At 40.8% G+C, this 16,753-nt stretch overlaps 1 non-coding gene across 1 annotated transcript; it reads left to right on the plus strand.

Annotated features, from left to right (window-relative positions):
* Nucleotides 1-11,310: 11,310 nt before the first annotated feature.
* LOC130466594 (small nucleolar RNA R71) lies at nucleotides 11,311-11,417 on the plus strand. Its single transcript, XR_008926781.1, has one exon. It is a non-coding gene; the product is annotated as a small nucleolar RNA R71 (small nucleolar RNA).
* The last annotated feature ends 5,336 nt before the right edge of the window (nucleotides 11,418-16,753 follow it).

Below are 16,753 nucleotides of genomic sequence, written 5' to 3' on the forward strand. Positions count from 1 at the left end.
GTGTCTGAACGGACCATCGTTTCGTGGCCGTCTGCCTTTCATGGTTTTGAACAAGTCTTTGCGGCCCATAGGATGTATGTCACCGTTTAGAACTAGCCTAGTTATGCCATTACTTGGGTCCTTGCGGAATGACTGGTGGGACCGAATGTTAACGGAGACCTTTGCCTTGAGGTCGAGTCCGTTTTTTGAATTTGTCCAAGCACGGGACGCAGCCTGGAAGCGTTGTTTCAACTTGCATCGTGTATTTTCTTTCTTTCGAGCCTCCAAGCATTCGTACTTGGTGGTTGCTCTTTCAAGAAAAGTGCGTATTTTATAACGTCCTTGATCGTGTTTGAGATCGTGCTCGTAAGTGCGAGCGACCTTTGTAGTGGTATGCTACTTTGATGAAATCGTGGAGTGCGACTTCATTTTCCGGGCTACAAAGTCTGCTTCATTTTTCAATGATTAATACATCGAGCTTACTTTGGCCCGGATTGATCTTTTTGACAAATAAACGCTTTTAATTTGAGAAACCAACGACGTAATGATTCTTTTGTTTCGGAGAATGACCTTGATTATTTTACGTTTTTTTTTATATTTCTTTGAAAAATGTACACATATTTTTTGAGACGAGTCTAAGTTTCGACATTTGCTTTCACTATTTGGGCTCTAAAAGTGCTTTGGGCTTGATCTTGATTACAACAGGGCCCCGTGTCTACTAACACGGTTTTAGGCATTTTCCTGGTTCGCGTTTTGGAAGAGTTGGGCCTTGGGCTGCATTTTCATCGCCCCGGGCCAGGCTTTAGATATTTCGGCGCCCAGCCTCGGGCGCTGAAAATGCTACCTTAGCAGCCTTTTTTATTTTTCGAGATTTCTCAACGCGTTTCCGAATGGGATCAGGATGATTTCGTGTATATATAGGGGGTTAAGTACGTCTTTCTTTTTCACCACCGCCAACTTGTTCTCTCCTTCAATTATCTAGCTTTATTTTTTTCTACTCTTGCCATGTCGATTCCTCCTTTCTCCCTCCAACGAGTTGTTAGGCGCTGGCTTAAAGCCCTTAATTCCACAGAAAAGGTTTTGTTGAAAGGATACCACTTAGAGGCACTTTTAGGCTTACAACAAATTAACATTGATTATAACTTTCTGTATGCCGCCCTAAACTTTTGGGATTCAGATCACCATGTTTTTGTTTTTCGGGGCAATGAGGTATGCCCTTTACCAGATGAATTTGCCGCAATCCTGGGTTATCCTACCAATGCTACTCCTGCTACCCCTGGCACTGTTGAAGAGGGTAAAACAACTATAGGGGCTTTCCTAGGACTAGATGATGACACGCTTGCTGAGATCATTGTGGGTGATAAGGTTAATTTGGCGAAGCTTGCAAAACATCACTTTAGGCCTAGTAAAAATATGACTGAACAGAAATTGAATATCCGGGCACTTGTATTTTGCTTGTTGAACCACTATTTACTGTCGAATAACAATGGTGAGTTTGGTGATATAAGGTTGATCCCCCTGATCAGTCAGATGGAGAGTTGTTATTCTATTATGCCGTTGATTGTTGCCGAGACCTTGTTGGGTACGGATGAGTTAAAGAAGGATGCCAAGTCTGAAAATTTTAAGGGGAGCCCCCTATTGCTGCAGGTAATTGATCGTTTATTTGCGCGCATATAATTTTTTTTTTTCTTTGTTTGCCTCTGCCTGGAGCTGATTTTCAGCGCCCAGGGCGGGGCGTCGGTATTTCTGGCGCCTGGTCCTGGGCGTTGAAAATGCGTCCCAGGCCTTATTATTTTTCTGATCGTACCCGTTTTTTTTTTGCAGACGCGGCTCATGGAACGACTTAGGCTTCTAGAAGCTCCTGCCGATCCTAAACATTATCGCCCTATAGCGTTAGACAACCGAAAGTATTTGCACCAAGGCCAGGACGAGGCCGAATGGGCCTCCTATTTTACTCATGGCATATGCTCTATTAAGTGGGTGGTACCGTGGTGGGGTTTGACTAATATGACGGGGGGTTCCGAGACGTTAGTTCATGTTTCTTTGTTGGGATTATCTCGGCCTGTTTACATCTTTCCTTACCGAGTCATGCGACAATACGGCTTAAGGCAGACTATCCCATTTGCTGATACGGTACCACCTAAAGTAGCGGTCTTTTCACGAGCACGGGTTCAAGCGTGGGCTAAGTATTATGGTGGCCTCCCGCGTTGGACCGTGACTACAGATGGCTTTGTGGGTCTTTCCGAGAATTATAAGTTGTGGATGAGTTCCGATGATAAGGTTGTGCGAACTAAGGCTCGAAATGAAGAGCCGGCTGAACTTTTGATACCTCGAGGTAGGGCTAAGTATGAAAACCGTAATCCTACTAACCCTCGCGAAAATGGCATTAAGACTGTGAAAGCTCGTCCTGATCGAAAGCGAAAGGAAATTCCTCCCCGTTCCAGTTCTAGGCCTAAAAAGGTACCTAACATGAAGGGGCCTGCTGTTCCCAAAAGAAATGCAAGCTCTCGCGGAGATCGTCGCCGGAATAATGTATGGGTTTGGAAAGTTCAGCCCCTAGTAGAACCAGTGGCTAATCCAATTGATGTTGATAATCCTTCCCCTCCCATTGTTTTTGCCCTCGAGGCTGAGCGGGCTATAGCTGTTCAAACTGAAAATGTTTCTGAGGCCTTGGCATCCTTGGAAGTTAGTGTCAAGGAGCCTGTTCTTATGGAGATTGATATAGGGGCAGCGCAGAAGCCTGTGGAGGAGGACCCTGCGAACATTGCCCTCTACAAAATATTGTTTGATGATCCGGAAGAACTCGAGTAGTGTAGTTCTTGTTAGGGTGTAGGTGCCCTTTATTTATTTCAGTTGTGTTTGTTTTTCATTCCATAGCACTTTGTTTTCCTTCTTATTTATTTTTAAATATTAATAAAGGCGTGATTTTATTTTTCTTGTTTTCCTTTTGTTTCTCTTCTTTATTTGCTCATTTCCAACACTCATGCACGTTATATTTTTTATTTGATTGGACCGAATCCGTAAACAGGATTGCCTACGTATCCTTGTTAAATAACTTTAACTTAGAATCAGGTCGCGCGTAGTTCTAGCCAGAATAAATTCTAGGATGCCGAATTCGATAAGTATGTTCTGAGATGGAAACATATTATTTGAAACGGTAACATAAGTGAAGTTTATTGTTTTTTTTTTTGGTACGTATATCTGAATACGTGCTGTACCCCCCAAGTGTTCGTTATTTTTCCGTGTATGTGCGGATAAAATGACGAGCACTTCTGGGCAAAATTTGGCAAGCAGAGAGATTCAGCGCCCAGACTGGGGCGTTAATGATTTCGGCGCCCAGCTCTGGGCGCTGAAAATGATTTCTGGGGTGATTTTTGGGCGTGATGCTTCACATGTTTCTTGCTTTTATTTCTTTTTCTTTGTTTTGTTTTACTTTTTGTTCGTCAGAAATCAATTTTGACACTATTTCGGAAGCTTTTTGGACTGTTAGCGTGAGATGCATTTTCGTCCGGATTAATTTTTTCTATTCGTGACTCAAAACGGCTTTGAAAATGGAGTTAGGGTGCGAAAGATGTGAAGATCTTTGTGTAGGGCTTTTGGGTGGGTTGAAGTGCGAGTTGTTAATGAAGGGTATGGTGGGGTTACGTTTTATTAATTTTCTTTTTAAGCAACATTTTCACTTGTTTTGGATTTGATTTGCTTTGGTTTCTTTGGGTTGCACGGGTTGACTTTTATGATTGCACGGTTTGACCTTTATGTCTTGGAAGTACTGTTTATTTTGTGGATTTCGAGAATTGGTTTTGATGTCACGATTCAAGACCGAGTGGGTCTTGCTACTGGGCCTAAAGTGGGCCGCTTCCTTATATTTTTTTTGATTTTATCTTTGCAAATATGATTAGTGCTTGTTTAGTGTTAGAGCAATTTTTTAGGAGAAATCTTACGCCTTTATTAATTTGGAAAGTAAGGAAAACACACTGAAATAAATTAGCCTATATTCTAAGGGGTCTTAGGACCATCTCTAGAGCTTTATTTTTTCTATCATCTAAAGAACTACTAGGCGTTTTGCTAAAGTGCTCTCTATGGCTCAAGCCTTGGGTTTAGTCTCGTAGAACTTTGGTCCTTCGCCTGTACTCATCTTGAATTCTATTCCCTTCGCATTGACCCACTGATATGTCTTCACCCATCCATTCTCGGTCTCTTCTGGTGTTGATGTAGGAGTGATTAACCGGGTTGGATTGAAACCTTCATCTTGCAGGGCTAGGGTGGTTATTACAGTCTTGTCCTCCATAGGCCTCGATTCGTTAAACAATGTCCATAGAGCTTGGTTGTCTAATATTTCAGCTGTTTCAGTCTTGGTGAGGTGGGGTGCCTCATCCATAGTATGACAGTCATGGAAAATCTCAAGTCCGGGTTTTAGCAGGCCATTCTGAACAAAGGGTTCAAGGAAGTCGCAGCATGGGTGTTCTTCTCCTTCTCGGACAAACATACCGTTAAGGGTCCTTTGGTAATGGGGGAAGAAGGGTGGTTTGTTTTGTCTTGGCTGGCTTAAGGCGTAGCCTAGACAAGTGGTCAGCCATATCTTCCTCCGTTAGTGTATAGCCTAGACCAAAGGGAGTAGTTTTGTTGGGTGGGGGATGGAACATGTTGTTCTTCTTCCTTATGCCCAATGGAGTTCCCGGGAAATAACCTTGAGCTAGCAATATTTTATGGATGAACCGGGACGCTCGCGGATCTAGAAATGCTAAATTGTAGTCCTCAATGACTTGGATGACTTCATCCACTTGAAAACCGTAAAGGTCTTCGGCAGCGTCGGTGGTTCCGACCATAGTACAACTGACGTCGAGAGGAGGGGCGCGTATTTCCAGAATTACCCCATTGTGGTTTAAGTTTAACCATCTGGTGCAAGGTAGAAGCCACACCTCCTAAGTCATGGAGCCAAGGGCGCCCTAAGAGGAGGTTGAAAGTGGGCTTGATGTCAATTATCTGAAACTCCGTGGTGCGTGCCACATGCCCGGTTTGTATTGTGAGGTTGATTTTTCCCAACACAGGCCTTCGAGAGTTATCATAGGCTCGCACCCCTTGCGTGGAGGTTTGGAAGTCATCATTTCCTAGCCCCAAGCAATGGGCGGTTCGCAATGGGCAAACATTTACCGCTGAACCGTTATCTACGAGTGCTAGGGGGATGTTTTTTCCTTTGCATCCAACCACTAGATAGAGAGCCTTATTGTGGGCGCCTCCTTCTTTAGGTAAGTCTTTGTCAGTAAAAACTATCGCTTTTTCCTCAACATCTCTCGTGACGTGGCTAACCAACGAGTCAGGTGTGATGTCCGTAGGGACTGAGATGAGGTCAAGTGAGCGAATAAGTTTTTCACGATGTTCCTTTGAAGTGCACATGAGATCCCAGATGGTAATCTCGGCTTTAGTTCTTTTTAGTTGCTTCAAGAGGGGATTTTTGATGACTTCTGCGACGGTGGTGTGCCGCACGTTTTCAGGAGTCTGTCTGACTGGGATGTCGTCCATGGGAGGTGGGCGAATATCCTGTTGGTATACCCTTCCGGACCGAGTGAGATTGTCAACTTCGGGCTCTTGAGGGATGGTGTCAATGGGAGCATGCCTGGGCGAAGTTTCAGTAAAAATGTCTTGGCCCGATACTTGGTACAGGTAGATATCTTCAGCATCATCATCCCACACACCGCACACTTCTCTCTCGATTTGATCCATGGGGACCATGGCGAGTGGTGCGCCTTGGGGCGTAATATACGCCGTAGGGTCAAAGTTCATATTTTCTGGTTGATCGAGAGAGATGTGACAAGAGCCGAGTGGGCTCTTGTTGTTGTTGGGTTTGCCAACGTTAGGGAGAGGTATTATTTCATCCTCTATCATATCCTGGATCGTATTTTTTAGATTCCTGCAGTTTTCAGTATCATGCCCATTTCCTTGATGGAACTCGCAGCGGGCGCCCTCGACCCAGTATTTATTTTTGAATGGAGGGTCGGGTGTGGGGCCTATGGGCCTTAGTTTTCCTTGTTTGGTTAGTCTTTGGAAGGCTTGTACTAGAGTAGACCAGAGTGGGGCAAACTTTCGGTCTCGGGTCTACCTTCCGGGGATCCTTCGGGTTGGGGTTTCTTCTACGGCGTGGACCTCTTGGGCTTGAGGCGTGTGGCCCCTGTTGTAGGTATTACTTTTGTATGCAGGCTTGCTTTGTAATGTTTTTGTGAGGTCATCCTCAATCTTTATTCCCACATCGTAAACCCTCTTGAAGGTATCAAGGCCCAAGTATCTAAGATGTTGTTTATAAGCTGGGTCTAGGTTGTCAATGAATTTTTGGACCAATTCATTTTCAGGAGGCCTATTGATTAGTTGGGCCGCTTGGTCCCTCCATCTAGCGAACTAGGTCGTGAAACCTTCATTTTTCTTTTGGAAGAGGAATTCCAGCTCGCGCATGGTGACTTGAAAATCCATGTTCGACGAGTATTGTTTGATGAAGACATTGACAAAGTCCTCCCAAGTGGGGAAGAGCTTAGGGTCCTGGTGGTAGTACCATTTGAGTGGCACAGATTCCAAGGACAAAGGAAAGGTAGGCAGATACATAGACTTGTCCACACCTTTCAAGTTCATGGCATTCACAAAGCTCAAGAGATGATCACGGGGATTGTCCGTGGCTTTGAACTTCGGTAAGTCGGATGAACTAAACTTTTCCGGTAGTTTGCTGGGAAAAGGTTCAGGATCGAGGGAGAAGTACTTACTCCCCATAGTTTTTTGCAGAACCATTTTTTCGATCTTCTTCTCGTTATCGAGGTCATGTTTGGCTTGCGCAGCCGCTAAGGATTCGTTTTCCATTTTCAGTTGATTCATAAGTAGGGTCATTTGGGCCATTTGGTCCCGCAGCTCTTCTATGGACATGTTTGAGGGTGCGAATCGAGGTTGGGGAATCGGAGATCCTTGAAAAGGGGAGTGACGAATGGAGCTTGGAGTTGCTAAACCTTGTGTTGGTGATGTATCTTCGAGACGTACTAACCTTTGATTTTCAGATCGACGCCAAGTGGCAGAACCAGCCCTATGCATAAGACAAGCTAAAGTTTAGGCCCAAAGTTAAGCATTACTTAGTCTAGACTTTTGACTCTTCCTATCGGTTTTCTATTCTCACTCTTGTTGGTATATTTTGGCTTTTCTTTTGGTCATTCTTTAGGTTTTCGAAACACTTGTCCGCGTGACATTCAAAGTTATTTTAATTAGCTTGCTCGGTTTTGGTGCCGAACATTGTCGTCATAGGAGGTCTAAAGACGACGCAAGGAGTTATTTATTTTATAAGTCATTTTTAGAATTGAGTGCCTTTTCCGTACGCCCTCGTAGCAAATTTGTTACGAATTTTTTATTGCTACGTATATTTTGTGTGCGGGCACCGAGGCTGCGGTGCCTGGCCAAAAGGCCAAGCAGCAACTTCAGCGCCCAGCATGGGGCGTTGAAATAATTGGCGCCTAGCCAGGGGCGCTGAAAATGCGTCCCTGACTGGTACTCGTATTCTGTTCGTCTATTTTTTTTGTACATACGACTTAATTTTGCGTGCTTGCCCAATAACGTCCTTTGCGCGTTATGTAGCATCGTGGGATCCGTTACAGGCCGTCCTGGGCGTCGCTTATTTTTGTGGCGATCGCCCAGGGTTGCGGAACACGTATTTTGGTATAACTTTTTTGCCAATCGGTGTTTATGAATGTTTGGGCAATTTTTAGGGTCGTTGGTTTTCCGGTATTATTTGTCACACACAATCACAACATAATCACATAATTCGCTACACATAACTAGCATTACAACATGAAGCAAAAAATAATATGTCACGTAGTTTATGATAGGCTTCTATGGGTAATATTTGCGCCTGGCTTGGTACCGCTTCTATCGTAGATCCAACACATGCCCCGGTCGAGGTAGTGCATTCAACAGACGAATTTCGTCCCAAGAGGCCAATCACGATGTAAGCCAAGGGGGCATGCACCAATGAGAGGGACCTTAGTGGGCGAGCGATTGGGTTTGCGACGGGTGTACTACTAGCGAAAAGTGTCGAGTGGACAACATTCGAAGCGTATGCACCCCCCGGTTGGCGATGGGTATCCTTAGTCCCAACTCCCGAGATGAAACATGCCAAGGGAGCCGAGATTCGTTATGCGGTTCTGTCCATTCACATTAATATGCTGATTTTCAGGTCGTCCCAACTTGATAGGGAAATAAACGCGGGGTAGGATCGTTTCACCTTTTGGCTATTTTGATTACCTACGAGCACGAGTATTTCATTAACGTTCCCCAGTGAAGTCGCCACTGTGAGGGGGTCGAAAAAGCGCGAGGCTAATGCGTGACCTCGTCCCTCGTGGGCGTGACGTTGTCAGATCAAGTGTAGTTAGATTTCCTGTGAGTTTACACCCAATCGACTAGTAATATAGGAGTCGCCATTCAGTTTTTAACGACAATGAGAAAAACTGACAAAACCCGGTTATCGTGACATAAAGGGAGTGCAATTATGTTCGACCACGACGGCCATAGGTTCCCTTGTGATCCCTGGTGTGGGGATCGCTCAACGTACACCCGCAGGGCAGAGATTGAGAGTTCGGGGGACTGTAACTACCGAGAGGAGTGCTCATCGATAACTCCAGAGGCAGGTTATCCTTACTAGCTCAGCATAAATAATTGAAGGGACATGCATTAAACTATTAAACTATTCTGAATTGATTTTAGCAATATGCAACATATAACACTAAATCGATCGTGATTATCTTATTTAGATTGATTTAAGGTGCCTAGCATGATAATTCAATTGTCCAGGGTATTATCTTATTAGGCGTGATAGATCAATCAAGTTAATAGTTTGACAATTTTATAAAAGGGTGATGAAAGCGATTAAATCATATGAGGGACACATTACAACGCACCCTTGAGAGGTGCGTCACGGTTCCCAGAAAACTAACCACTTGGCTTTGCTATTTCTCCTTTTATTTAACGAATCTCAGGTTTCTAAGCAGTGTTCCAGTATTTGGGCTTAATTCATCAGCTACAAGGGACAAGATGCGTTCTGTTCGACTTTTGGGTCGATCGCGACAGAACGCGGGATCAATTTCGCATCGTGAGGCTAGGCTTAAGGCTAGAGTCAATACTCAGGTTATGGAATTGTGTGTTCTCTTCACGTCGATTTTTTGGCTGTATTTATAGGGAAAGATTTTGTGGAAAGATAGATCTTTAGAATACGAATCCAAAAAGAATTCGGAGACGACACGGCCCCAGGTATTTTCAGCGCCCAGACCCAGGCGTTGAAAATAGGATCTGGGTCGAGCCTTTTGTCAGATCTGGACTCTTAAACACGGAGCTTTGAGACTTATCCGAGTTTCTTAGTGCGTATCAACTTATGACGGAATACGTCTGGGCTCGTTACGAACTCTAGGTTCGTTAGGAATTTAATTAATACGTAACTCTTATTTTCGAATTATAACAGGAATAGAATTCCTTTTGCCAATTCTATCTCTTTTAGGACTTATGTTGGAGTGCAACACCTAATTCTGACATATTTCTATCTTTTATGACTTTGCCACTTTTAACAACTACTTCTTACGGCAGTTACTATTTTTAGCAGGTTTCTATAAATAGCAGTTTTGGCTGAAATGAAAGGGTGATTGAGATTCGTTAATTTATAGGAGATGCGTTGCCAAATGGAGATTTATGTTCTCATCATCGAACCTTCCCTTTTGGGAATTGGGACAAAAGTAGGTGTCTACACTTACCGCCCTTGTTAGATAGGCCTCTAGGATTCCCATACTGGGCATTATGAATGGCCATCTGAAGGAAATAATGCCCTTGGTCCAAGTATGCATATAATATTAAGTCTAATAAATGCGGTTCAGTATTAATTGACAAGTTAATAATTCAGTGAGATCAAGTGAGCTGAATGCCTAGCTAGAGGCCGCTTCAGTTCAAGTGGAATTAATTAATGATATTAATCCACAGCTTACTCTTGACTGAACCCGTAGGGTCACACAAATAGTACGTAAACGGATCAAGTATTTAATAGCATTAAATACTCTATCTATGGATATTCGGAATCGACGGATCTTGGTTTCAGTGGGAGCTGAGATCGTCACAAGCAAGAAATGAATACTCCGGAAACGATGATATTGCCGGAAACGGAAATATGGATCGTATCGGAAATATAAATATTATCCAAGTCGTAGATGTTGCCGGAAACGGAAACATGGTACGTATCGGAAAATATTATTGGAAATGGAAATATTACCGGAATCGGAAATATTGCCGGAAACGGAAATATTGTCAGAATCGGAAATATTATCGGAATCGGAAAATAATTCCGGAAACGGAAATATTAAATATTTGTTCGAAACGGAAATTAATTCCGGAATCGGAAATATTAAATATTGTTCGTATCGGAAATGAATTCTGGAACCGGGAATTTAATCGGAAGAGCATCGTACGAATTAGCATCGGAGGAGGCTTGCTAGACGAAGGCCCAGCACGAAGCCAGGCCCGCGCCCAGCAAGCCGAGCGCCCAACATGGAGCTGCCACAGCCTCGCCAGGCCCAGCGCAAGGCCTTTGGTGCGCGCACGCTGAGCGTGCTGTTGGGCTGCGAGCAGCGACTGCTCGTGTGGGCCGCAAGGCCTGCGCGGGTGGTGCGTTGCTCGTGGCCATACGATGCTCATGTTCGTGACGAATCCTAATCCTATCGGAATTCTTGTATTGATTAAATCCTAATCCTAATAGATTAAATTTATTATTTAGAGTTCAAATAGGATTCTAATTAATAAATCCAAATCCTAGTAGGATTATAATTCCTTTTCCATACCTCTATAAATAGGTGCCTAGGGTCATAATTTATAGATAGAATTGAAGTATTCAAAGGTAAGATTTTCAAGAAAAATCAGTCACTCTCTTGCCCCTATTTAGCCGAAATCTATACTACCTTAAGGGCGATTCTAGTTGGTCAAGCTTAAGGCGGATCCGGACGTGCTGTGGACTATCTACGGAGGGACGACACTTGAAGTCCTAAAGACTTGTTCTTGTTCGGTTCGGGCGCAGCTAGGGAGGGCACGCAACAAAGTGTATGCGTCTAAACTATACTAAATGATTATGTGTAAATAATATGTTTCCTGGCTTTATGGTTTTTCCGCATGATTTATGTTTTGTCATATGTATCATAACCTAACACCATCTCCTCAATCACCTCAATAGCTCTAGTCACAGCAAGTTGCATGAATCTCCTACTAGCAGCAGAATCCAAAATAAGCCTAGATTCATTACCCAGACCATTATAGGATTGTTGAATCAAGAACCACTGTTGCAGACCATGGTGTGGACACTCTCTCTGCAAATTCTTGAACCTTTCCCAGACCTCGAACAAACTCTCATCTGCCTGTTGAGTAATAGCAATGATCTGGCTCCTCAGACAAGATGTCTTCTCAGGTGGGAAGTATTTTACATAGAATGCAAGGGCCAAAGACTCCCAGTTAGTAATTTTCATTGCTGCTCGATTCAACCCATTGATCCACAACTTTGCTTTTCCACTCAGAGAAAATGGGAAAAGCATCTCAATAGTTTGTTGCGGAGTCACATTCTTCTGCTTAATGGTAGAGAAATATTGGATGAAGGACTGAATGTGAAGATTAGGGTCTTCACCTTTCTCCCCACCGAATTGGTGCCTCTCAATCATATTTATCAATGCAAGCTCAATCTTGAAACTCTCAGCTGCAATAGAAGGCATGATTGCCTTAGGTAGCACAGACAGATTGGGCTTAGGATAGTCTGTAAGCCTCGGCTCAACTGTTTCGTCAGCCATCTCTATCTCTAAAACTATATCTGTATCTGAAGGAAAAAGACTGCCAATAATATGATCAGCATCAGAGTTAGAGTAATTCCCACACTCTGCGATAAAATTTCTTCGTCTACGAAAGGTTCTTTCAGGCTCAGGATCGAACGAAGTAAGATTACTAGTACCTACGGTCCTGGGCATTAACAAAGAAACTACAAACGAGTGTGAGATCCAGTCTCAAGGAACGGGAGTTCCTTGAGAAGTAACAAACAATAATCTAGAACAAACAATTAATAACAGAAAATAAAACCGTTCCCCAGGCAACGGCGCCAAAATTTGACAGGCTAAATCGCACTCCTATCAAAGATAAACCTAACGTTCACCAACTAAAAATATTGCAAGGGAAGTAGGGATCGTATCCACAGGGAAACAATGTTCTTTCTACAATTAAAGTAAAGGTCTAGACTATTGGTAACAATAAAGGGGTTGGTTTATATGATTACTAGTCTTTTATCCACGCGATGCGTGCGTGAATTTTTAGAATGCATGTAGGCCGATATTGAGAAATTAATATCTACTATCGTAAAATGATTACCTCTTCTTTTTTCTTCTTCTTTTGAAAGCATCTAAACCAATTTCTTAATACCTATTTCAAGACTTCGTAACTAAGCGAATAGTTAAGAAAATGGTATGAAAGATCTATAGCAACAAAAGGCGTAAGTTGAAAACTTAAAAAACCGAAACGATAGATTGAGATCCACCAAATTTGTTGAGACAATTATGCATGATCATAGTTTGAAAATTAACGCAAATGATGCATAAATTGAAAACTTAAAAAACGAAATGATAATAATTCCGTAATTAACTAATATTCCCACCAATTTTTTAATAATTTAACGTAATTATAAGAGATTGATTATCAACTTAAAGTCTTAAACACTCTCTTTTGCCTCTTATATTGCCTTTTATAATTAATGGAGTAGTAATTTAAACTTTGTAATTAGTAAGGGCATTAATTAATTAAATTGTGAATTAACTGAGGGTATTATTATCTTTTCCATAGAGGACACCAAAAGTGTGATTACGAAATTACCCTAAGCTCTTCCCTTATATAATAGAGATAACTACGACAATAATGAAATAGGAAAATATCAGTATTAAAGGAATCTAGGGCAACAGTTCACCATAAATGCAGACTAGGACTGGAAAACAGGCAATAATAAACAATTAACAATCATAACTAGGAAAACATGCATGTCTCGAATCTTATGAATTCCTTACAGAATACAACTAGCAGGCTCTCGCTATGTACTAGGAATAAATCCTATCTAATAGCCACATATCAAAAACATCAAATTTATACCTCTCGGCGCATAATCTAAGGTTAATCAAACTCAATCAAAATAGTACGGCCGAACAGAATTGACGAACAATTAAAGCAGACTATAGAAATCACGATTATCAATCAATAATAAACCCAATCCACTCCCAATAATACATTCATGGATCCCATAAACCCTAGAAAATAAACTACTCACACATATTTAGATTAAACCAAACAAGCATATATAATGAAAGCATAATTGAAATTGAATAATAAAATAAGAAACAAACCAATACCGAATTGAAGAACGAAGGATGAAATTTAAAGAATGAAACTTGAATTGAATAATAAAAGTAATTGACCAAAGTTTAGAGAGAAAAAAAAAACTAAGTAATAAACTAAGAGTCTAGAAAAATAAGATGTTTACAAATAACTTAGGGCTTACTATTTATAGTCTTGCCCAAGAAAACAAGCGAAAAACACGAAATAAACTAAAGTCCGCGCCCAGGGGTTGTCGTCGCCTGACCGGGCAATGGGCCGCCCGATCGGGCGGTCGGCTCGTGAAACTGCACGATCCCGTATCTTAAAAACACCATATCTCCTTCATTATAAGTCGGAATTAGGCGGGTAACCACTCGTTGGAAAGATCTTGAAGTTTAAAATTCAACCCAATTTGAATCGGTGAATTTGGAGTTGTATAACTTTAGTTATGATCAAAAGAGTGGACGAGAATCAGTTTTCTTCTTCTTTCACTATTCACTTTGCTTGAAAACTATTCCAACTCAATGTTTATGCTCTCGAAAGCACATAATCTCTTGTATTGATTCAAATGAGTAGGAAATGCACACAAATATGCTAATTCCGACAATGATGAACCTGAAACTACGAACACACTACAAGGAGCACATTAGTACTAAAAATCGCTTCGAAGAGCTCATTTGAGATCGAAAAGTACTGAGGGACGGGGGTAAAAACACTATTAAATATGAACATATAAATATACCTTGATTATGAACAATGGGGGGAGTCTTTCCGGAAAACTTGTACTCCTTGAATGATACAAGACGTTGTTTCATTTTTTCTTTTATGCTTTTATGCATTGGAATTCCGTCGGTATGGCGTGACTGTCGGTAGTAGCCCGACCTTTATTGAATTTGTTGTGTGGTTGGCTTCCAACACATTTTTCTTTCCTTTTATGGATACTTTCTTTTACCCGTTCGAAGCTAATTCTTATTAATCTGTGAGTCAAGAGTCGTGTCAAGTATCGAGTCTTGTCTCCATGATTAGGCTTTTGCATGTGGATTATTATACGGTTGAATGAAGCATGTTAGAATAAGATTTCATTCTATGTTGTTCGTGCTCAGCTTTCGCTGACTTCGTGCTTTATGTGTCTTTTGGTCATGGCATTTTCCGTAATGACCCTATGATGATCCACCATTGCATTTGCGTTGTTGGGGAGTAGATTTTAGTAAAAAGGTTTATAGAGATAAGTTACAGGAGAAGTTATCATGGGATTGAGTTGGAGAGATTGTTTTTCTCTTCCGTATTTTTTTATAAACTCTACATTTATTTTCTAGTCATGACTACATTGATTTCTTAAACTTTAGCTAATGGATTTTAAACTATTTAATGTTTTTGTTTGGGCTTTAATGGTTCCGAGTTGTACGATGACCATTAACTATTTATTATGATTTGAAAGTTAGTTAAATTCCGCTGCGTAATTCTGGTAAATAGCCTTAACCGTTATCACAGTGGCGGTAATATCTTGGTAACCCTTGTTTTATGTTGGAAAATGTTTTATAAAAAGCAAGGAATTATTAGGGTGTTACATTTGCGTAGTAGGAGTAAGTAGAGAAGAAGGTGTAGCGCAGAAACAGAGGAGCGTGACGTCGGGAAACGAAGAACTACCAGGCCGAATAGATGTCGTTAAAGAACGGAGCGTCGATGCCACCTCCGCTTAATCCACCGCTGACGTCGCTTCATTCGGTACATTATTTTTTTAAACAGGGCCGCGGGATTTTTGCGGCCGAGACCATGGCCAACCGCACAAGATCTGCGGCATAGCCTTGGTTGTCACCGCAAAAACCGTGCGGTAGTTCCATGGTTGGATCCGCAAGATCTGTGCGGCACTTCGTTCCTTCGTTACTTCATTTTTTCCTGCTTTTTTATTTTAAAGTCTTATTTTCCTTTTTTTAATTTTTTATTTATTTTTGTTTTGATTAAAAAATATTATTTTGTTTTTTCTGATTTTTTGTCTTTTTTATTTTCATTTTATTTAAATTATGAAATTAGTTTTAATTGTTTTTCTGAATTTTGTTGTTAATTTTATTTAAATTATGAAAATAATTTTTATTGTTTTTCTCTTTTAATTAAATATTTGATTAAGAAAATGAAATATCAACATAAAAATATTTTTGAAAAACACAAAATTATTAGGACAAATTATTTTTTACCACCTAAAAAAAACATGTATTTTACTGTCTAAAAAAATAAATTAAAAGTTGTTTTTTACCACCTAAAAACCTCACATGAGACGCATATGGACTCTTTTAAGCATTACCTGCTCAGACTCTTTTGTGAATGATGTTAAAGATTCGACATTGAACTTGAAACAATTCTATGCTTCATGACAATTAGCATGAGTATCTGCTTGCAAATCCAAGAATTTGTCCTGTAAAGTTAATTTCCTATACCATTCCAAAATTCAATAGTATAGGATGTTGCATTTGAGTAATTAGTGGACCAAGGATACTTTGTAACAATATATTGAAGAGAATCATAAGATGTTACACAACTAGTGACTCTAGTAGAAATAGGTCTGATTGTTCTAGTCTGTATTGAACTTGCGACCAAAGAAAAGTAGGTTCAACCTAACAACTGTCAAATAACGACTAAAATCCAAGTTAGTTTCAAGCTCTGAGAGCAGCTATATGCCATATTATCCATGTTATATATCAGTAGTATATATAGAAGTAGTTATCCTATTTATTATCCATATAACAGGCTTTCTAGGTTGTACGAAGTCATCAATCATCGCTTACTTGAAATCCCAATTGGCCACACACTTGATGACTAGCAAATTACAAGTTTAGTAACTGGATAGCCACATCAGACAATGTTCATTCCTGTACATTCTAAAAATAATTGAAGATATTAAGACATAGGAAGTATAATGCCATTATTTTTGTTAGTTTAAGCAAAAAGATCAGTTAATTGAGCCAGTTTAAGAAGAGATAGTTGGTGAGTTGTTCAATCGGAACAGAGGGAAATTCACAAGCTTCCCTCCATCACCGGTTGAATATAGTTTCTGCACTATCATACGAGTTGTTCAATCCTACTTTAAGATCCCTTCCTCCATCTCCTTTTAGTTTATAACCTATTAGCTTTACAGAGTTACAGGGCATTAGTACAAGAAAACATCTAAACTTACATAATAATTTGTCAACAATTATACATGTATAAGAAAAGGAAGTAATCGGACACGCAAACATCAGGCACGCAAGCAGGATGATATCAAAGAGTACTCTATTTCAACCTTAGGGGAGTATTGTCAAGTGTTCAGGGAGAAATCCATGGTAACAAATGTTTTACAATCAAGATTAGCTTTGGTCACAAAGTGTTTTGAGTATAAAAATAGTTACAGTAACAAACC

The sequence above is a fragment of the Spinacia oleracea genome, chromosome 1 (assembly GCF_020520425.1).
Source record: "Spinacia oleracea cultivar Varoflay chromosome 1, BTI_SOV_V1, whole genome shotgun sequence".
Taxonomy (NCBI): domain Eukaryota; kingdom Viridiplantae; phylum Streptophyta; class Magnoliopsida; order Caryophyllales; family Amaranthaceae; genus Spinacia; species Spinacia oleracea.